This window comes from Chelonoidis abingdonii, chromosome 8 (genome assembly GCF_003597395.2).
Source record: "Chelonoidis abingdonii isolate Lonesome George chromosome 8, CheloAbing_2.0, whole genome shotgun sequence".
Classification (NCBI taxonomy): domain Eukaryota; kingdom Metazoa; phylum Chordata; order Testudines; family Testudinidae; genus Chelonoidis; species Chelonoidis abingdonii.
Genome location: NC_133776.1, coordinates 64,716,940 through 64,739,720, shown reverse-complemented (window position 1 = coordinate 64,739,720; position 22,781 = coordinate 64,716,940). Strand labels below are relative to the sequence as shown.

The 22,781-nt window shown below is 47.2% G+C and overlaps 1 protein-coding gene across 2 annotated transcripts in view; it reads right to left on the bottom strand.

Moving 5' to 3' along the window:
- LOC116829119 (H(+)/Cl(-) exchange transporter 5) overlaps positions 1–17,594 on the bottom strand; it is a 102,833-nt gene extending 85,239 nt beyond the window's left edge. Inside the window, exons 1-2 of one of the 2 annotated variants that reach the window (XM_032787746.2) lie at positions 17,376–17,583; positions 9,842–9,980 (exon numbers count right to left, since the gene is read on the bottom strand). The gene's annotated coding sequence lies outside the window, so the exon portion shown is untranslated. Of the gene's footprint in view, positions 1–9,841; positions 9,981–17,375 lie in introns of both variants that reach the window. The other variant, XM_032787748.2, reaches the window with a different exon arrangement.
- Positions 17,595–22,781: the final 5,187 nt, after the last annotated feature.

The window sequence follows — 22,781 nt, the reverse complement described above, 5'->3', positions numbered from 1 at the left end:
GCTGCCCGAACGGTAACAACCACATGACAATTTTTAGCCCACTAGCTCAAGCTAAGCTAGCATGAGTCTGCTACCCAGGCTCGGGGGCTCGCTCCCCACTGCAGTGGGGATGTACCCCAGCCGGCTCCCATTGCTGTAGTATCTGGTGCAATCGGTGGTGCCCTTCTTTTGACTGCAATGGAAATACTGAGGCACTGTTATGCAAGTGAATTAAATCCAGTCAATTGGCTTTTAAAACTGGACTTCTGGCACAGACAAAACAAGCTCTATAGAACAAGGATACAAAGTATTAAAGGCAGAAGTGACGTACAAGCCTTGGGGAAGAAAGGAAGGCATTGCTTCATCTTGCTCTTTAGCACACCTCCCTCCCTAAAGCCAATTACAGAGGCATCCAGTCCTTGGTCAGAAGACCAGAGGCTGCTATATGGAGCAGTGGTGGGCAACTTGTGGCCCACATGCAGCCCAACAGATAATCTGATTGCGGGCCATGAAACATTCTGCTGAGGTTGACCACAGGGACATGCTGACTGCCGCTTCCCGCAGCTCCCATTGGCCAGGAATGGTGAACCATGGCCACTGGGAGCTGTGGGGGGACCGTGCCTGCGGACAGTCAACATAAGCAAAATGTCTCGCATCCTGCAATCAGATTACCCCGATGGGCCACAGGTTGCCCACCACTGATATGGATCCTTGAAGGTTTGAGGCTTGGGGGCAAGAAGCTATGCACGCACTCCAATGTCACAAACAACCAGGTGTTCAAAATCAAACCAGACATATTTCAAAGAAAAAACTGACATTACTTGCAATGACTGATGGTGGCAACGTACTGCTCACCTCACTACAGCAAGCACTGAGAAGTATTAACGCTTAAGATACTAATTTGTTTTAGTTCTGTTTGACACTTCTAAGAGGTTTGGCTACAGAACTGTTTAAGAACTGTACAAACTTCCACACTGTGTGACAATAATGGGCCCATAATATATTCCAGTAAAACAGATTATGAGATTTCCAAGTCCCTGTATTAACCTTACATGCCAAATGGCCAAGTTTACCTTATTGGGATTAGTTTGTATCAAGTAGTATACTCACAGGCAGTGGCAGCTCCAGGCACCAGCACTCCAAGCAAGTACCTGGGGCAGCAAGCCGAGGGGGGCGCTCTGCTGGTCTCTGCAAGGGCAGCAGTCAGGCTGCCTTCGGCGGCATGCCTGCGGGAGGTCCGCCGGTCCCACGGGTTCCGCAGCAACTCGGCGGCGGGTATGCTGAAGCCGCGGGACCGGCGGACCTCCCGCAGGCATGCCACCAAAGGACGCGGGATTGGGGACCTCCCACAGGCAAACCGCCGAAGGCAGCCTGCTTGCCAAGCTTGAGGTGGTAAAAAAAGCTAGAGCCTCCCCTACTCACAGGGGTCTTTTTAGAAACTGCCTCATCTGTTTTGTCTTTGATCACTTTCCAAACTATTTTTGAGAAACTGAAAAACTCCATGAAGTACTGGGTCGCAGAATGGAAGACACTGGGTTGCAGCGGCTCTGGTCAGCACCACTGACTGGGTCGTTAAAAGTGCCGTCAGTGGTGCTGCATGGCTAAGACAGGCTAGTTCCTACATGTTCCGACACCACGCTGTGCCTCAGAAGCGGCCAGCAGCAGGTCCAGCTCCTGGGGTGGGGGAGGGGGGTTTATGGGGCTACGCATGCTGCTCCCACCCCGACTACGAATCCACTCTGCACTATGAAAGGCCTGCCAATCAACATTTCAAAGGTGAATAATTAAGAGCATGGTGCAAAATAATTATACACATTGTGTATCCCATTCCAGTCTAACTACCAACAGTTGATAAGTGTCTCCAAATGTGTCACCTTCTACTCTACCAATGGCCTGTTACTACTTAATCTAAAGTACTGCCACTCTGACCTTGCAAATATAAATTCTTGCTGTCTCTGCCAGGCCTCCCATACATTGATCCACATCTCGGACACTGCTGAATGCAAAATAGGAGATTACAAAGAGGTATTAAGGAGAGTGGCTGATTTGGCATATGATGTATGGGAATAAGCAAGACTCCTAGCTGGAGCTAAAAAGTTTGGCTTCTGCTGTAGTCTGGCACCTGGTTTACTGGTGGTTTTGAGGGAGAAGGAAACCAGCTGGATTAGTTTTAAAACCAGCCTGATGGCAACATCAGCTGCTATAAAACTTTTTCTTGCATTCCAGACTGAATACGTACAAAGAACAGCATAATGAGAGAACACAGCCTCTTGCAAAGATGGATTTTTATATGAAAAGTTAGAATTTACTTTACCCATTTCCTTGAAGACTCACTTCTTCCAAGACACCCACAAAAAGTTGCCCAGATAGTAACGGCTAGGTAGTGGGGCAACTGGGTATATGGGATGTATATATATTAAGCTATGCATACTAATTGTATCCCTGTCTTACAGCCTTAATATGGCACATTGTGATGTTTCACTCCATATTCTTTATTAAAATACGCTTATGATATGAACATCATAACAGATGTACTTTATGCAAGATAGGTCTTGTAAAACCATTGAAAAGGTTGTAATTTACTGAATGTGATTATCCAATTTGTATGTCTGTATCATTTCTGTATTTGAAGTTAGGAATATTAACTATGTATCTGTATTTTAACTATGCTACTTCGAGTGACGCCCCACTGCTAACACTTCTGGTACAAGAATGAAAAAGCTAGACAGGGCTGATGACCCATCAGTGAGGGCAATGGACTGTGAAAAGGCTTGGCCTTCCTGCAGACCTCCATACTGCCACTGTGGGCTTGGCTACACTTGAGAGTTGCAGCGCTGTAAAGCCACCACCAGCGCTGCAACTCACGTGTCACCGTCCACACTGGCAAGGCACATACAGCGCTGTATCTCCCTGGCTACAGCGCTGGTTACACGCCACCTTGACAAGAGGAATAAAAACTATAGCACTGCTGATGTGGCGCTGCCCCACCAGTGGGGCCACCAAAAGCGCTGTCCGAATACTTCTGGAGGCCATCCCAGAATGCCTGTTCTAGCCACTCTGCTCATCAGTTCGAACTCTACTGCCCTGGCCTCAGGTGACCAACCATCAGACCGGCCCTTTAAATTGCCCAGGAATTTTAAAAATCCCCTTCTTGTTTGCTCAGCCAAGTGTGGAGTGCAATCAGTGAATCTTTCCATGTGACCATGCCTCCACGCAGCAAACGAGCCCCAGCATGGAGCAATGGCGAGCTGCTGGACCTCATCAGTGTTTGGGGGGAGGAAGCTGTGCAGTCCAAGCTGCGCTCCAGCCGTAGGAATTATGATACCTTTCGGCAGGTATCAAGGGCCATGATGGAAAGGGACCATGACCGGGACGCGGTGCAGTGCAGGGTTTAAGAGAAGGAGCTGCGGAGTGCCTATTGCAAAGCCTGCGAGAGAAACCGCTGCCCCAGTGCTGCCCCCACGACCTGCCATTTCTACAAAGAGCTGGATGTGATACTTGGGGGTGACCCCACCACCACTTCGAGGGCCACCATGGACACTTCAGAGCGGGGGGGGGAGGGGAGGAAGAAAGCGAGAGTGAGGGTACTGGGATGAGGGGAGACACCCCGGAGTCCCTGGAGGCATGCAGCCAGGAGCTCTTCTCAAGCCAGGAGGAAGGTAGCCAGTCGCAGCAGCTGGTACCTGATGGAGGACCAACAGAGGAGTGGGTTCCCGGTAAGCGGCTTTTATTTTCAGGATGGAAATTTTTCGGGAGAGGAGAGAGGGTTAGGGCTGCATGCATACATGCCTAGATGTGGAATAGCGCATTGATGTGGTCTATCATGTTGCGGTAATCGGCCTCTGTAATCTCTTCAAAAGTTTCAGCCAGAGCGTGGGCAATGCACTTGCGCAGGTTTACTGGGAGAGCCACTGTGGTTCTTGCCCCAGTCAGGCCAATGCGTCTGCGCCACTGTGTCGCGAGGGGTGGGGGGACCATTGCTGCACGCAGACAAGCTACATAGGGGCCAGGGCGGAAGTCGCATTGCAGTGGAAGACCCTCCCGTGCTTCCCAGGTGACCCGCAACAGCGACATATCTTGTAGGATAAACTCCTGTGGAAAATGTTGGGATAGTGTTCAGTGCAGGTGGCCCCTGCAGCTGTTTTCTCTCCCCAATGCACAGAAACCCAGAGGATAGTATAGCCCCGAAACAATCAGACCCCCTTACTCACCATTTCAGGGCTTCTGTGGGTTATGCGCGCTCTTTGGGATGGGAAAATTATGCTATTGTGAAGACTGTTAATGTGCCCTCAAGTGTGGGGGAATTACTCTGTCTGGTATAAACAATGCTGCCTCTGTTAAGTGTTGCATTTACAGATGCAACCTTGAGATCTCGGCTGTCCATGTTATCACCAGCTGAGACACTACAAAACCTCTGGAAGAGATCGCGAAAAAGCAAAGACGACATGCTGCACTAAGTGATGCACCAATCTCTCACAGAGAATCAAAAAGTGCGGAAGTGGAGGGAGAGGGAAAGCAGGATCTGCAAGGAAAATGCAGCACACAGGAAGCAAAGCACGGAGCGGCTGGTAAGCATCCTGGCGCGCCAAGCAGACTCCATTCAGGCGCTCGTAGCCATGCAGGTGGAGCACTACCGCCCCCTCCCTGCATTCCTTGTCCCAAAGCTCTTTCCCTTGTGCCCCCATGTCAGCTCCAAACCCCCTTCCCCAACATCCAGGTTCTTACCTCCACCAGCTGCCTCCAACACTTGTATGTTCACCAACCAGCCCTGAGAACTACGACCCTTATCCTCTGCACTCAACCCCCATCACCATGCAGTATAGGCATCCTGAACTGCAGCAGTCATTGCACAGCACTCCAGACAGGACATATTCAAACCCGTGATTGTACAGTTCCCCACCCCACCCCGTTGCACTTTCAGATTCCAAAAAAAGCTGTGTTTTTCAATAAAGTAATTTTCTTTTCAATAAGTGAATTTTTGGCTTTGAAAACAGTCTTTATTATTGCAGAAAGTTAAAGATACCTTAGTCCAGAAAAGAAACAGGCGCTGCAAATCAGCTTAGCAAACACAGATTTCTACGAACATTGTAACCACTGCACTTCACTCCCGTGCAAGGCACCAAACTTTACTGTTGGTTTTCAGCCTCAAATTCCTCCCTCAAGGAATCCCTAATCCTTGCAGCCCTGTGCTGAGCCTCTCTAGAAGCCCTGCTCTCTGGCTATGCAAATTCAGCCTCCAGACGTTGAATCTCAGAGGTCCATCCCTGACTGAATCTTTCACCCTTCCCTTCGCAAATATTATGGAGGGTACAGCACGCGGATATAACTGCGGGGATGTTGCTTTCCCCCAAGTCCAGCTTCCCACACAGAGATCGCCAGTGCCCCTTTAAACGGCCAAAAGCACACTCCATAGTCATTCAGCACCGGCTCAGCCTGTAGTTGAACCGTTCCTTGCTCCTGTCAAGACTCCCTGTGTATGGCTTCATGAGCCACGGCATTAATGGGTAAGCAGGGTCTCCAAGGATCATAATGAGCATTTCGATGTCCCCTACTGTGATCTTCCGCTCTGGGAAAAAAGTTCCGGCCTGCAGCTTCCTGAACAGGCCAGTGTTTCGAAAGATGCGTGCATCATGCACCTTTCCGGGCCAGACTGAGTTAATGTCAATGAAATGCCCCCGGTGATCCACAAGCGCCTGGAGAACCATAGAGAAATACCCCTTTCAATTAACACACTCAGATGTTAAGTGGGGTGGTGCCAAAATAGGAATATACGTCCCATCTATCGTCCCTCCACAGTTAGGGAAATCCATTTGTGCAAAGCCATCCACAATGTCCTGCACGTTCCCCAGAGTCATGGTTCTCCTTAGCAGGATGCTATTAATAGCCCTGCAAACTTGCATCAACACAATTCCAACAGTCGACTTTCCCACTCCAAACTGGTTCCCGACCAATCGGTAGCTGTCTGGAGTTGCCAGCTTCCAGATTGCAATAGCCACCCGCTTCTCCACCAGCAGGGCAGCTCTCAATCTCTTGTCCTTGCGCCGCAGGGTGTGGGCGAGCTCTTCACACAGTCCCATGAAAGTGGCTTTTCTCATCCTAAAGTTCTGCAGCCACTGCTTGTCATCCCAGACTTCCATGACGATGTGCTCCCACCACTCAGTGCTTGTTTCCCTAGTCCAAAAGCGGCGTTCCACAGTGCTGAGCATTTCCTTGAATGCCACAAGCAATTTCATGTCGTACGCATTACGTGACTCGCTATCATTGTCAGACTCCTCACTGTCACTTTGGATCTTAAGGAATAGCTCAACTGCCAAATGTGATGTGCTGGCAAGACTCGTCAGCATACTCCTCAGCAGTTTGGGCTCCATTTCCCATAGACTGAAACGGAACACAGAATTGCACTGCACAAAAACCGTGGAAAGATGGTGCCAAATGTGGACGGAAACACAAGGATTGCTGGGATGTGAAGAGATGCATCATGGGGGCGTTGGGACAAAAACCAGAATGACCCACACCCTCCGCCCCCTTCCCATAATGCCGGAATGGGAAGAGGTGCTCTGTGGGATAGCTGCCATAATGCACCACTCCCAACACCGCTGCAAATGTGGCCACACTGCAGTGCTGGTAGCTGTCAGTGTGGCCACTCTGCAGCGCTTTCCCTACACAGCTGTACGAAGACAGCTTTAACTCCCAGCGCTGTACAGCTGCAAGTGTAGCCAAACCCCGTCTCATAGATACTGTAATACTACGTCAGGTGACTACAGTGTCAGGTGGTCTTGTCACCTGATACTAAATATTACCTGGGACTTGTAACATTCTACAGGAAGGGAAGGGGAGTAAAGTTTGGGAAACAAAGGAGTCCCACTTTATGTAAAACCTATTTAAGGGTGGGGAGGAAAGCAAATGGGATGACTCCTCTCCATGGCCTGTCTATCCAAGAAGAAAGACTCCTAGAGCCCCCCAAAGGGAAGGCGGGGGAGGGGGAGGAGGGGAAGAGGTCCAGACTGAGACAGGGGTCCAGTCTGAAAAGGAATATAACTCGAACTTGGAACCAGAGTAACTTCGCATCCTACCTAAAAACAACATTTAGGGTGAGAATTTACATTTTGTAACCTATTTCTTAAATACATTCAGCTTAGCTTGCGCATTTTGCTTTATTTGGTCAGTAATCTGCTTTGTTATGTCATCTCTTATATTTACTTAAAATTCACCTTTTGTTGTTAATAAACTTATTTCTTGTTTATAATATAACCCAGTTTATTTAATTTCTGACTGGGGGGAGATGCAAGAAGTTGTGCACATCTCCCTCCACGTTGAAGGAGACAGCGAATTTCATAAAACCTTTGGGTTTGTACCTCTTAAGGAGAGTGGGCACAAGAGTGTTGAGGAAAGCCCCTAAGGTTGAATCTTTCCAGAGCGGATCTCTGTGCAGCTGGGTGTGGCCCTACCCTTGTGAGCCTAACCCAGCAAGGCCAGGTAAAGGGGACCCAAACTGGCAGAATAGGTTGAGTCAGTGGCATCCCAGCACATCAGGTGACACCCAAAAGGGCCAAAACCTGTCACACACACATTGTATATTATAAACTTTTTGAAGGAGAAACTATGTCTTGCTATGCATGCCCCGAGACTCAGATAGCAGGGGAGTCAGAATAAGAGAACGGCAGCTTCTCTCCTACCGCAAAAGGAAAAGAGGAATTGCTTGTTTCCTCCCAACACCTGGATCAGGTGTTAGGAACAGAGACATACCCATGGGTCAAGAGAAGCCTGGCAAACAAGAGCAGTGTTGTGACAGAGAAAGACCTTCACTAATAGAAAGCGGAAACATCTAGGGTAGGAACAGAGACATGGGGAGGAGAGGATGTTGGGGTGATGGGGAAGAGATGACAAGAGACTTGAGCGGTACAAGGGATGGGGAAAGCACATCAATTTGCTGAGATGGAGGAGGAGTTTCCCCAGATAGTTAATGCCTTTGAAAAGGATTAGCAGTTACAAAGAGGTTGGTTCCAACCCTGTCCCAGAGAGGATTTATAACTATCACAATAATCCCCACTAACTTTGCTCAAGCCACTCTGCATGACGACAGTCCAGCAAGTCCCTCGGATGTGAAAGATAAGTTATATTAACAGTGGGACAACCATTCTGCAAACATGTTGTTGACATTCCGCTACCCACATGTCAAGGCTTTCCCTATGTAAGGGAAAAGGAAAGACCCAGCATGTCCATGAAGTACAATCTCCCAATAACTCGCTACAAGTAGTACTTCCATTATGAGACAATAGAAATTAAGTTTGGTAATGGAGAGACAATGGTGGTTTACTAACTTTTTATTCCACCACTTTTTGTTATAGTAAATAAGCACACCACTCACCGGCACAGGGGAAAAAAATCCTCATTTACATTTTTTTTTTTTTTTTAATTAAAACTGCCCAGAGAACTGTTCTTGGTTCAATGCTATTCCAGCTCTATCAATTATTGGGGGGAAAAAAACTACAAAATCATTGCTGGTGAAGTTTGTAAGTAATACAGTTCTACAGAGCAATCAAAATTGCTTGGAAAACTGGACTTTTCTTAACACCATGTTTTAAACATATCCAGATGTACATTGTACAGCTAGAAGGCAAGGACATAGTTCACGCTTAGTGAAGAGTACTTTGGAAAGCTGAGATTCTGAAGTGAACTTAGCATCATGGTGGATAAGCGATTTATCACAAGTGTGATGTGGAGGCTACAATATGGTGATTATTTTTGTAACTTAACTATTGCTCAAGCAATAAGAGTATTCATTACACTTATTTACAAACAGAAGATATGTAAATTTTACTTTTAGTGCTCACTTCCCTAAGTTAAGTAGCCAGGAAGCACAGTAATCTTATGCCCAACCTACCAGGCAATGGTGCAGGACGTTATATCCAGGGCTTGAAAAATTTGCCAGGCGCTTCCTAGAAAAAGGACTTATTAGCCCAAATGCAGATACAGAAGACTAGGCAGAGGGCATGCTACAACGAGGTACAGGCTCCCTGCCATCAGCTGCTCGGAATTCTACCAGAGAGATAACCCTAGACCCGCTTGGGAGCTCCACCAGTAGCAGAATCTAGCTAGTACACATTTTATCAACTTGAAGCTTCACTCCTCTTTCAGTGCTGAAAATAAGAAAGAGCTTTCTGCCTCTTTTACCCCATCAAGAGCCCCTACCTGCTTTGAAGAGAAGGTCCTCGCCACGAATTTCTATCACTCTCACCTAAATGCATTTACACATTCCATCAGTAAACAAAAGGATCAGTCTACTCTTCATCCTCTACTCTCAGGTCAGTCTATTTTGCTATTTTGTGAAGATATGGTCAAAGAAATACACTTTATATTTCAAAAGGTGGTGAGATTTGTGGTGATTCTAATAACTTTCAGGTGAAAGTTCCAGGCATGGGCCAGTTACAGATAAAGCCATCTCATCTGCAAAGAATGGCTGCTGCTGGGATGAAAGTGGGAAGAAAAGAGATCTCTGCTATGCTACCCCATCCCAGTCTGTTTTTGGGTCCTCCTTCCACTCCTGATGCTGTTGCTCAGAGGTTTCTCAAGAACCACCAAAATCAGCAGGATGTTCCACTGCTGCCAAAAAGGTTCTGAGAAGTAACAGTAAAATAGATCAGAGTTTTGCTAATTTCACTCTACTTGGCAAAGCTATAAGCAGCAGCAGCAGCACTAGCACTGTGTGCAGACTCAGGAAAACACTGAAACCTCTGTTTATATTTCTTCCATATGTAGATGAAGATATATGATGATGTTACAGACAATATGTTGCATACAGAAACACAAGTCATCTGTAAAGAAAAAACTCAGTGGAAAATTGTGTAATTTGAAATTTCACCTGGTATTCACAGATGGGCCAATTTCTTTGTAGCCCTCATAAAAGATAGTTTTCTGGGTCCAAAATAGTGCATCACCACATGGGTACATTAGGATTCCTTCTTGATATCTATTCCCTGCTTTTCCTTGGGCATTGGGAGCTATACAAAAGAGTAGACAATAAACTGTATTGTAAGTGCTACCTACATTACAACTTTGGAGCACAGCCTGGTGCTCATATTTTGCATTAGAATATTAGGTGAAATGCTTTATTCATTTGATATAGCAACAGTCCTGATAAAATCCAAGAAATCTGATTTTCTACTTCACATATTAAATTACAATTGTAATTTACTGTTCGCTAAAAAGAGGTCAGGAAAGTCCCTGATCTTGCAACAAAAATTCTTGGGTCATCATCACGTTAAGGAAGGTTTTAAAGATAGGAACTTCAACAGCATAAAATGTCAGATTCTATAGTATCAGTTTCACTTCCTTTTAAAACGACCTCCTCAAAAATGCACACTTAAGGGCTTTCAGAGTGTCCCCATGCATAAGAGATTATTCCTGATTTTTTGGTACTTGGTCCCAGGACATTTGAATTTTGTCCCTGACTGCTTGCATAGAGATTTGAATTATGTGCTTTGAGATTAGTCAGTCTGCCATGTAAGAAGTTTTATAGCCTTTAACGAGACAGCTACAATATCCAAAGCTTGATGGGTGAACCTTACTCACCCATATTCCCCAAATACTGCTAAGTAAACCAACATCTTTCAACCTAGCTACTACCTACATGCTCCCTTTTTAGAGGGATTTTCTCTTCAGACAGCTGATCTTACAAGACCACCACTACTACCATATTGCACATCCATCAGGATCAGAGAAACTGAGAACAGAATGTTCTCTGCTGCTGAGATGCACTCTGACACTGATTTGTAATGCAGGATCAGATGTAAATGTTTACTCTGAAAGTCCACCTTACAGGGGGCTGTTTGATCTAATTGTTACTCCAAGTTTTCTAGTCTGACAGCCTGTGTTCACCTGGAACATTTACACTGAAGAGAGGTTAATGCGTTAAAAAAGGGGCATGTACCACACTTCATTTGCTTCAGATTCCTCTTCACGCTTACGCTATCACTGTAGCATAAAAATAAAAGTGCTTAAAAGAGAACAAGGGGAACTGAAAGGCACCCGGGATGTGTTTCGGGTAAGGCATTTGCTATTTGGTTTTAACCAATAACACCAATAAAAGACCCACAATACAAAAAATGAAATTGACGTTTATCCAGTAAATGCCAGGAAAAACATCAGAAATGGTTACTTGTATCTAAGGGCTTGTCTACACCGACAGTAATGCGCATTATGGGGCATGACTTCTGAAGTGCACCAACGTTTTGCACATTAACTGTTCCACATAGACCCTGCTGGTGAAACAGAACTACATTAGAGAGCGCTCAGGCAAATTAAAGCAATTACTCATTACTGTATATACAAAGAGAAAGCTCCAAAAAACAAAAACAAAAACAAAAAAACAAAAAAACCCAAGTTTTGGACATCTACCTAGAACTCAAAAATTGGTAAAGATAACCACCCTTGCCCCACAAAATTAAATATACCCTGTAAAACAGAAGCCCTAGTTATGAGACACAAAGTCTTACACCTTTAGGTCATTACATGAAATACAACCCACATCAATAAGTGAAAATCATTACCTTTAAAGGCTGGTTGATAGCCTTTGCGAATGATTTGATAACATTCAGGAACCAGCCTTAGGCCAAGACTCTACATCACAATTTGCTACATTGTTGGTAAGATCATCCCCACATATGGCCCCTCCAAGTCAGACATGATGCACAATGTGGGTCACGAGAGATGACAACACTGTGTGGAGGTAGCTCAAAACACATCTGCTTGTCCTGGTACTCAATGAATTCTATGATTCTATGTTTTTCCCTTAAGCTCTTCGGCCATCATTTTCCCCCATGTAGGGGGGTGAAGATTCTTACACTGAAACCACAGTTCTGGAGGTGATCGATTTTATTTTAGGGAAAATAAGCAAGAATCAGTGTATATTCGCTGGGAGATGGGGGGAAAAAAAATCACTGTCAGGGTTATAGTCCAAACCTAATGATCAGTTAATATTTTGAAAAATATTTTATCATGTAGAGGTACTGACACTTAAAGCGGAGATTAAGGGTCCAGCCACACAATGGGGTAATTTCTCTGTGGGGGGTATGCACTACAAGGGTGTGATTTCTAAAGCATACTGATGTGTTATCTATTAATTGGTCCATGTAGACCTTTCTGGTGTGCATTAAAGGTTCCAGAGCACACTTTCACACAGCACTGTTTCAAAAAGCACTATGTGAAAGTACACTAGAGAACCTGTAATGCACACCAGAAAGGTCTATTCACTGGTCCATGTAAAAAGATTAATGTGTTTTAGAAATCATACCCCATAGCATGCACTCCCCCACTACCTAGAGAAGCTCTAAGTGGAGCAGAAAGGATGATATTTGCCAGGCTTCCAATTGAAATTTAAAATGTGGAGACTATAGAAAAGTCAACTTGTAATAAATTAAAACTGTTTGTACTCCAACAGGGCAAAAAATATCCTGTTTGTTAGTTCCCATTGTGGTAAAGTGCCTAAAGCAAGTGTTGACATCAAGCAGTATGAATTATCAGAGGACAAAAGGTTTTTAAAAACTTTCAGGATACAGCACGTACTTATTCAAAGACCCATAACAGACTCCTTATCTGATTTACCAACTTTTAACAAAATTTCCTCTGGGAAAAGACTGAATGTGAGAACTTGCATATAGAAAGTGACCTGTCCCAAAGAAGGGTGTATGTGTTTAAAAAAATCTTTAAAGGGAAGCTCTGTCAAAACTTTAACTGATGAGTCAATATATTACTGTTTAGTTTAAACTTACCTCTTCACTTCGTTATGTAGGATGAAGTATTTAAGTGCCCTTGTTCCCTGAATAAAGCCTGGCTTAGAAACAGCTTCACTACCTACAGTTCTACAGTAACTTTAAGTACTTGTTTGGGGGTAAAGGAAGGGAAGTATTGAATTTTCACACTACTTCTTGTGATGTCAATGCTTAGGCAAGAAGCTAAAAGAAGGAAGTTTTAAATCCTTTCTTGCTACAATTTGTCATCCCACAGCCCAGAAGAGGCAAATGGTGAAATATTTAACAGCAAGGAAAAGCGTGACCTTAAACTCATTTGTAAACCCATGAAGGGTTTAACAGCTCAAACTGTCAAATTTTCATAGCAATAAGAGTACATTCCGCAGCCAGTCATACACAAACCTAGAAGTCTTTATGATATCCCTTACTTAAGTCACTTCAGTCTCCTCTGCTAATCCCACCTCTACAGAAGACTTACACACTCTTCAGGGTGCAGAAAAATAAGGAAATCAGGGCTGCTTTAAAAAGAAACATCAATTGAAAGGCTGTTTCCAATTTCAGAGTGTTAGCCACGTTAGTCTGGCATAAGCTTTTGTGGGCTAAAACCCACTTCATCGGATGCATGCAGTGGAAAATATAGTAGGAAGATATATATACACAGAGAATATGAAAAAAATTGGTGTTGCCAGCTATAAGGAGACTAATCAATTAACTCACACCTTCTTGTCAACTGTTGGAAATGGGCCATCCTGATAATCACTACAAAAGTTTTTTCCCCCCCTGTTAATAACAGTCCACCTTAATTGATTAGTCTCATTATAGCTGGCATGGCAACACCCATTTTTTCACGTTCTCTGTGTATATATCTATATCTTCCTACTGTATTTTCCACTGCATTCATCCGATGAAGTGGGTTTTAGCCCATGAAAGCTTATGCCCAAATAAATTTGTTAGTCTTCAAGGTGCCACAAGTACTCCTCGTTCCTTTTGCTGTTTCCAATGTTTCATACAAAACCTAGGTCATGTTTGCAAGACTAAGGATCTCTTGCTGTATTGCTATCATTGCTCAAAGCACCAGGAATATGGTAGTGTTCTCTACCACTGCCTCTCTGTTACTTAATGACATTCACTGGTGGTTTTGTTTTCCTGAAGTTAAAGATGCATAGATAAATGTAACATGTGTCTAAGTTACAAATTCCTTACATTGTTTAACAAGCTATTGTTCCACACCACTGCATCTTATATTTATAAACTAATTTACATTCAGTGTAAACTAGTAACCTCTGCTTACCATACAAGCAAATCTACCTTGTCAAAACAAGAACAAAAAATGTGGCTACACATTTAGCTCTCAGTAAATCCTAATTGAATCTCAACATGCTGTATTTCAAACTCACTCAGGATCCAATACCACAGTGCTTAAAGTACAACTCGCCTTAAATTCCATGAAATATTTGCCAGAGGCTATAAGAACGGGCCCTTAGTGATGCTTGCACTTGGATTAGCAAACTATGATGCCTTGATGTAACATCCGTAGTACAACTTGCAAATACCAGTTCACAGCACTTCCAAATGCAAGCATCACTACTAGATGTTGAACCCCTGAGTTTTCAGAGCTGCAGCTATTGATTACCAAAGACTTGGTGAAGCACATTGGTGGTTTAGAGTTCTACTTTTACACAAGTTGGACAATCAGGCAGCGTAAGTGACTAAAAAGTCTTATTTTGCTGGCAAACTCTGCCCTTTCCTTCCAGATGAGGAACTGGTCACAGCTATGTATGTATTTGTCCTCTCTAAACTGAATTATTGCAATTCATCACATCTGAACCTGAACACAAAAACAGCATGAAAGCTCATGCTGATGCAAATTGCAGCTGTCAGCCTCCTCTAGGATTTAGGCCAGGAGTGGGCAAACTTTTTGGCCCGAGGGCCACATCTGGGTATAGAAATTGTATGGCAAGCCATGAAGACTCACAAAATTGGGGTTGAGGTCCAGGAGGGGGTGAGGGCTCTGGCTGGGGGTACGGCTCTGGGGTGGGGCTGAAGATGAGGGGCTTAGGGTGCAAGAGGGTGCTTTGGGCTGGGACCGAGGGGTTCAGAGGGCAGGAGAGGGATCAGGGCTGGGGCAGGGGGTTGGACACCAGGGTGCGGCTCAGGGGTGCAGGCTCCAGGCAGCGCTTACCTCAAGTGGCTCCCGGAAGCAGCGGTATGTTCCTCACTCCAGATCCTACACGGATGCATGGCCAGGTTGCTCTGCTGCACACTGCCCTGTCCGCAGGCGCTGCCCCTGCAGCTCCCATTGGCCACGGTTCCTGGCCAAAGGGAGCTGCGGGGGCAGCGCCTGGGGCGAGGACAGTGTGCAGAGCCCCCTGGCTGCCCCTACACGTAGGAGCTGGAGGGGGGACATGCCGCTGCTTCCAGGGGTGATGTGGAGCATCCCCCAACCCTGCTCCCCAGCTAGAATGCTGGAGCAGGGGCAAGCCCCAAACTCTGCTCCCCAGTGGGAGCTCAACGGCTGGATCGGATTCGACCTGCAGGCCGTAGTGTGCCCACTCGATTTAGGCTGTAAACACATCAAGCCTGTGCCTCAGTGCCTCCATGGGGCTCTCACTCTGCCTCTACAGCCTCAGTGGTAACCTTCAAAGAAATTAATGTATTGGGACCCTGTTAGAGACCACATCTCCGTATATGAGCCACACAGTTGCAGACCATAAAGCCTTGAAGGCATTTTGAGGCAGTTAGGGACAAAGCACTCAGCTGAAAGAATTCAGATGTGACATGAGCTTCCAGGGGAGATTAAATTAGTGACTACCTTTAGGAAGGTTTTGCAGTGTTTCCTAGTTGGTAAAGCTCTTTTTTTTCTTTTTTCTAATATTGCCCACCAGAAGCTGAGCTTTCTGTGTCCTGAGAAGACTGTGAGACAGTGTCTCCATGAATTCCACAAGGATGCTCACTACTGCTGATCAGTTTCATGTGGCAAGCACACAGTTATTACAGGGATGGGAGCAGGCAGTACATAACCCTAAGATAGAGGTTTAGGTATGTGTTAAATGAAGGATACTATGTTACATTTTGAGACAAATGAAAAAAGGTTTCTTAAATGACCTTTTTGCTGCTTTGCTCAACACATGACCAAGAAACTTGGGAACCTATCACAAGGCCCCATAGTCCCATTTACAGCTAAAACTTTCCATCCTAGAAGCAGTTACCCGGTTCCTTTAAGAATTAACACAAGAGCCTCACCTTGTCTGACACACCACTGTAAATGCAAAATGTTTCCTATGTCCAGACAAACCAGAAAGCTGCTGCACGTCTTATATTTTTAAGAGGGCTTCAAAGTATGTGTAAGACAGGTGGGCCCCCAAGCTTTTTAGTGATAGGGACTTTAAGAAGGTTGTCAATATGATCGTGAATAAGCAGATACGTGGTCTGCAAAACAATCTACTTGCCCATATGTGATCCCATAACAACACTGTGGCAACTACAATGGCTGCTTACATTGGAAAAGAACATTAGGAGGGTGATGCATCCATAGCTGTTTAGTTAACACCCTTTAATGAATAGCCAGCACCATGTGACAAGACAATTTTCCACAGGCCACCACAAAAGGCTCTGCAGAGCACCAGCGTCCATGGTCCACTGTACGGGAACTGCTGGTTTTGCCTCAAGCACCCCACCTGCAGCAGCCTAAGCCAACCCCCTGTGCAAAGCAGCACCGAAGTTCCCAGTCCAGTTCTGTGACACATCTGAAAGGACATGATGCCAGGTGATCGAATTGGCTGTTTGCCAGGGACAGGATCTCACTGCTGAGACAGCATCTGCAAAGGGATTTGGGTGGCTTCAAGATAACACGCAGCTAGAAGATACCGCCTCCTAACCTGACCAGCACACAGCTCGACCCTGCTGCCCTCAGAGAAGGGAATGTGCAGCGCTGACACCGAGCATGCCCACACAGTCACTGGAGAAGAGACACTGGACTGAGGAAAAGAGGTCTCAAACACCCCGGAGCCCCTCCAGCTTCCGCCGTCCACACACACACTCACTCCTGCCCCGGGGCCCCTCCGGCTTCCCGCCCCCCCCCCACACACACACTCAGTCATTCCTGCCCCGGGGCTCCTCCGGCTTCCCGCCTCCCCCCACACACATACTCACTCATTCCTGCCCCGGGATCCCTCCGGCTTCCCCCCCCACACACACACACTCATTCCTGCCCCGGGGGCCCTCCAGCTTCCCCCCCCACACACACACACACTCACTCATTCCTGCCCCGGGGGCCCTCCAGCTTCCCCCCCCCACACACACACACACACTCACTCATTCCTGCCCTGGGGGCCCTCCAGCTTCCCCCCACACACACACTCATTCCTGCCCTGGGGGCCCTCCAGCTTCCCCCCACACACTCACTCATTCCTGCCCCGGGGGCCCTCCGGCTTCCCCCCACACACACACTCATTCCTGCCCCGGGGGCCCTCCGGCTTCCCCCCCACACACACTCACTCATTCCTGCCCCGGGGGCCCTCCGGCTTCCCCTCCCCAACTCCTGCCCCGGGCCCCTCCCCGCAATGCCCAGCACCCTGCCGGGGCCAGCGGCCGGTTGGGGATCTCCCCAGGGGGCTGCTCGGAGGCCGGGAGCAGCGGGGCGCTCACCTCTCGGGGGACCAGCGGCCCCGCTCCCGGGTGGGCACGTCTCAGCGGGCCGCCCGGCTCCCCACAGCGCTACACCTGCGGGAGGAAGACTCCATTCGCGGCGGGGGTGGAAAGAGGCTCAAGTGACCGTCGCAGCCGCCCCCATCCCGGGCGCTACCACCCACCTTCCCTTCTCGGGAAGCCTGCGCGCTACCGCCAGCTCCCGGGTGGGAAGGGAAAGGCGCTAGCGCAGCAGCAGTGCGCCCCGTGAAGCAGCTATGCCGCCATCTTTGGTGCTGGCAAGCGAGGCGCAGTGCTCGGGCAGCTTGTGCCGGCTGCCTGGTGTATAGCAGAGAGGTCAGCTGTTTGACCCCCCATCCCATCATCTCCTCAAGCTTGGGGCAAAGGGTTTGGGGGGCAGGAGTTTGGGGATGTTATGGACACAGGCAAAGGGGGGATAATCATAGTGATCCCCAGGCTTAGGGTGCCCCTCCAACAATGTCTACCTAAATAAAGTGAAATGGTGGGAGAGCAGCTTACATGAGCTACCAGGGCTCCAGCTGTCTTTCATCAGGGATCAGGCCTAGCACAGGGCAGAAGGGGTGGAAGCCAGATCTCTGCCAAGTTTCACAGCTAGATTCTAGCTTTATAAACAGCTAAATCCACACACCCAACATCTGCATTCTGCTGATGTAGCATGGGTCTGTCTCCAGGTTAAATGAGACACTACATCTCACCTACGGTCCCACCTGTCCACGTAGCTCCAGCCTTACCCTACCCTGGAATGGTTAAAAATCAGTTGCTCTGCCAGAGTTAGAGACCATACACTCAGGGCTGCTGCAACAATTGGTATGGAAGGGTGGGTGCTGAGAGCCACCAAACCAAACTATAAACTCTGTATATAATGGAAACTACTTCAAGCAGAGAGTGCGGCAGTACCCCCAGCACCCCTAGTTCCAGCACCTATGCATTCATCCCAGTTTCCAGAGAAGTTCCACTGTCTCAGGAGCTTCTTCCCAGACACCTGAACTCTCTCAGATTTTCTTTACATCATTCAGAGTGCTCTGGCATTGTGATAACTACTCACCAGGGCCTCTGAGATTCACTGCCACCCATCCTCCTTTGCATGCTTGGTTCACTGCTGTGCGTGCTCATTACACACAGGGCCAGCGCTACCATTTAGGCAACCTAGGCAATGGCCTAGGGCGCCAGAATTTGGAGGGGGTTGCTATTTTGCCGGGAGGGCAGCACACGGCTCCGGGGGACCTACCACAGTCATGCCAGCAGACGGTCCGCTGCTGTGGCGGCCCCGGTGGAGCTGCCGCAGTTGTGCCAGCGGATGCTGCGCTGGTCTAAAGGCTTCGGCGACCTACCGCAGTCATGCTGGCGGCAGATCCACCAGAGCCTTTAGACCAGCGGACCACCTGCCGGCATGACTGCGGCAGCCCCACTGGAGCCGCAGGGGGCGGCGAAATAGCCGTCCGCCTAGGGCGTCAGAAACCCTGGCGCCACTCCTGATTACACAGTGAGCAGGTGTGCCAGACCAACACCTGTCACAACTTGTCAGGCAACTACAGTGTAGTACAAAAATGATGTGCTGATAACTCAGGCCTAGTTTACACCTAAAACTTATATCGACCTAGCTACATCACTCAAGGCTGTGAAAAATGTCACACTCCATGCAACAGTAGTTGGGCTGACCTAAGCCCCACTGCAGAGGGTACTAACCCTAGCAGCAAGCTCTTTGGGTCAGGGATTGTCTAGTACTACCTGTGTGCAAAGTACCCAGCACAATGAGGCCCTGATCTCAGCTGAGGCCTCTAGGTGTCACTATAATAATAAAAGTTTGCACATAGTCTCACAGTTCCCATCCTATGCTTTCCATGTGGACCCAGATAGAAGCAACTTATGGCTCTGGCCTGCAAGCTTAGGTGCCCTGACTACAGCTGGGCAAATAACAGATTTTTCAGTTTACTAGCAATTCTTATAGTAAGCCTCTGGCTTACTATAAGAATGTGGGTAGCCACTCTGTGCCTCAGTTTCCCGGTCTGATAAATGGTAATTATAATACCCAAGAGGGAGGGAGAGTAAATTCATTAATGCATTTAAAGTGTTTTGAGATGCCTGTAGGAAAGATGCTAGAGAAGAGCAAAATACTATTATATACATTAAGATTCCAAATGGTCTTGTTTGTGCCATAGAATAGAACAGAATTACCTTTCCTATTTCTGAGATCCTAAAGCATTTGTCAAATGTTAAATACTTCAAGTACGGGGACTGTTCACAGAGTGATCAGCCATTGTGCATTCTGCATCAGCTGTTGCCTTTTGAAGATTTGTTCTGGAAGACCAAACATGGTCTTGGAATAGCAGGACGTGCATCAGGTCAGGACAGAGGTGAATTGGCAGAGCTGTGGGTCAGGGGGAAGCTCAGGGCTGGATAGCAGGGTGGGCTACAGGCTGAGTCTGAGGGGTATCAGGAGAACAATGTAGGGGGAAACCCCAGACTGGAATAGCAGAGGATGGCTGCAGAACAGAATGGATGGAAACTGCCAGAGTTGTGCATGGTGACTTGCAAAAAGCCTACCTGTAGCATACCTGTTTCTTTCCAATGCCGTTTCTCCATTTTATGAGCACAGTGGGAGGCAGGAGAGAGGATCAAATTAAAAAATATTGTAAAGAAAAGAGGAGGGAAATAGAATAATCTTCTGGGTCAGGTTTTTAGGACTCTTAACATCACTGAATGTGAATTTGGACCAGAATTACTATACTGTCTGAGAATAAGCAGGCAACTCAGAGCAATCAGTCAGATGCTTTATAGTAAGTCTAAGGTGTAAAATAAACCCGTTAAGTGCTGCAAATTAGTGCATGTTTCTTCTTGTAACTAGCTGCTAGGAGATATAGAGGTGTCTGACAATAGAAGACTTTAAAACTGGAACCCTGACTTGAATAGATGTGTTTGTTATTCAATAATGTTGCAGCACATACAAGTTACACAGATTTTCTCTTTAACCCACTGACACTGAAAGTAGAGAGGCTATTGTATGAAACACATAGTTACCAGTACAGTGAGGTAAAGGCAATAAAAACGGTTCTGCAGAGTCTAATATGTAATTGACTTCAGCTTTCATAGGACCAGGTTGTCAGAAAACTGGGTGTCATGTATTAAAGTTCACACACACACACACACACACACACCCAGGAGCAGGACTGTACTGTAATTTGCATAGCAGCATTTAGCCACTAGAGGGAGACTCCAGACTTGGTTGAATAGCTTTGACATTTTTTGTGGCTGTGATGATGAAACGTGGTGATCAACTGTGATGGCGAGTTCCTCTTTCCAATGGGAAGTGCATGGAAGCTCCCAGCTGCCTGTTCTACATGGGCCTCGTTTGAATGAGTTGAATGAGCTGCAGTTATAGGACTTCATACTGGACGCAGCCGAAGCAGGTGGATTTCTCTCCATTTCCTCTGATTTGGGGAAATTTCTCTCCAGTTCCTCAGCTTCTCCAGGTCGGTGGCTGGGGAGGTGGGTTTCCAAGCATCACAGTGCATTCTCTGGCCTCCATGACTTTCTCAAATATCCTCTTCCCTTCTGTGTTGCTGGTGTTCTTTTCCTTATAATTATTAAGTTAGTCTCAGTTACTCGAATGCCATGAAGCAGTAGCCATCCCAGGTGCTTTCTGCAGGACCCATAGATCCAGAGCCCTGTGGACTGTGTGGCAAGCTGGATCTAAATTCTGTAGCAAGGCCTGTGATTTCTCTAGCACAACAGACTGGAAATCCTGCAGGAGCATCACAGAAACCAGTGAAGGTTTGTATGGACAGGGCAATGAAACCATAAGCAGCACAGTAGCTCCTGTGCTAGTTTGATTGCTATGAAATTCCCCTGTATTTGTATGTTATCCCCACATTTTGGGTGGGGAGCAGCTGGGGCTTGTGGCTCCTAGGAAGGCATGGAAGGGGTGCTTGGGATTAATCAGGCAGGCACATTATTTGGATGGGTCTGCTAAAATGGTCAGCCATGAAATAGTTAATGATGTTGGCCCAGAGCTCCCGGCTGGGGTGCAGCTGTTTAACGCTCCCCACTGTGGCAGACCCCTGGCAGAGCTGCCGATGGGAGATCACCCTAGTGTATGGGGATCTTCTATGATGTAGAGCTGGCGCTGCACTTCCTATGCCACCCCTCTCTTGGACTGTGTCAGGGGCATGGCTGGGATGCTGATCCCCAAGGGCTGTGTATCAGCCGCTTGAGGCCTTTGGAGACTGGCATGACAGAGCAGCATGAGGGCTGCACTAAGTTACAGTAGGAAATAGAGCAGTACGGAATGGATTCTGGAGAGAGGAAGGCAAAGGCCACCTGAGCACATACCTGTTCTGAGCTGAGCTGAGCTGAGCTATGAGCCACTCAGCTGTAGCCAAGGATCTGAGCCACTGACTTTTAAACCTGTCAGTCTGCAGACTTGTTGTCTAGTATCTGGGGCATTCACCTGGCACATACTGATCTAGGTGCTACTACTGCTGCTACCATTAATCTGTTTGGGCAAGTCATCCCCCCTGTTTCCCCTGCCCCCCTTCATTCTGTATAGACCAGTGGTTCTCAACCAGAGGTACACGTACCCTTCGGGGTATGCAAAGGTCTTCCAGGGGGTACATCAACTCATTTAGATATTTGTCTAGTTTTACTACAGGCTACATAAAAAGCACTAGAGAAGTCAGTACAAACTAAAATTTCATACAGACAATGACTTGTTTATACTGCTCTATATACTATACACTGAAATGCAAGTACAACATTTATATTCCCATCAATTTATTTTATAATTATATGGTAAAAATAAGAAAGTCAGCCATTTCTCAGTAACTGTGTGCGTGTGACATGTGATGGGCAAGGCCAGATGGCTACAATAAAGTACTGAGGAACAGGTATGTTAGCCTATTGGCATCCCAGGGTGGGCGGCGAGCCCGCCCACTTCTAAGACCTCCCCCCAGCTAAGGGGAGGATCACAGGTCTAGAACACCAAGTGAGTCCGGGGACAACGAATGAAAAAAAACAGGATCAGGAGTGAGGTCATAGGGCTAAACTAGGGAACCGGATGGGGAAACCGAGCAGAACCCGGACAACGCCCACTTGCTCCTCAAAGGCGTCAAGGGAGCCAGTGGACGCCGCCCAGAGGAACTCAGCCCGGAGCGTGAACAGACGGAGGAAGGACGGAAATAGGCCTACAGTCGCAGGAAGTTCCGTCGGCCAACCTCCTCTCCCTGGTGTTGTAGATGGCTAGTTTGGCCAGGGCCAAGAGGAGGTTGGAGAAGAGAATCCCGCACTTCGTGGGGCCACGGGACTGGGGAGTGCAAATAAAAAAGGTGAGGGGAAAAGTGCAACCAGAACGCAAAAAGATTATTGAGAGGAGCCGGAACAGGGGCTGCA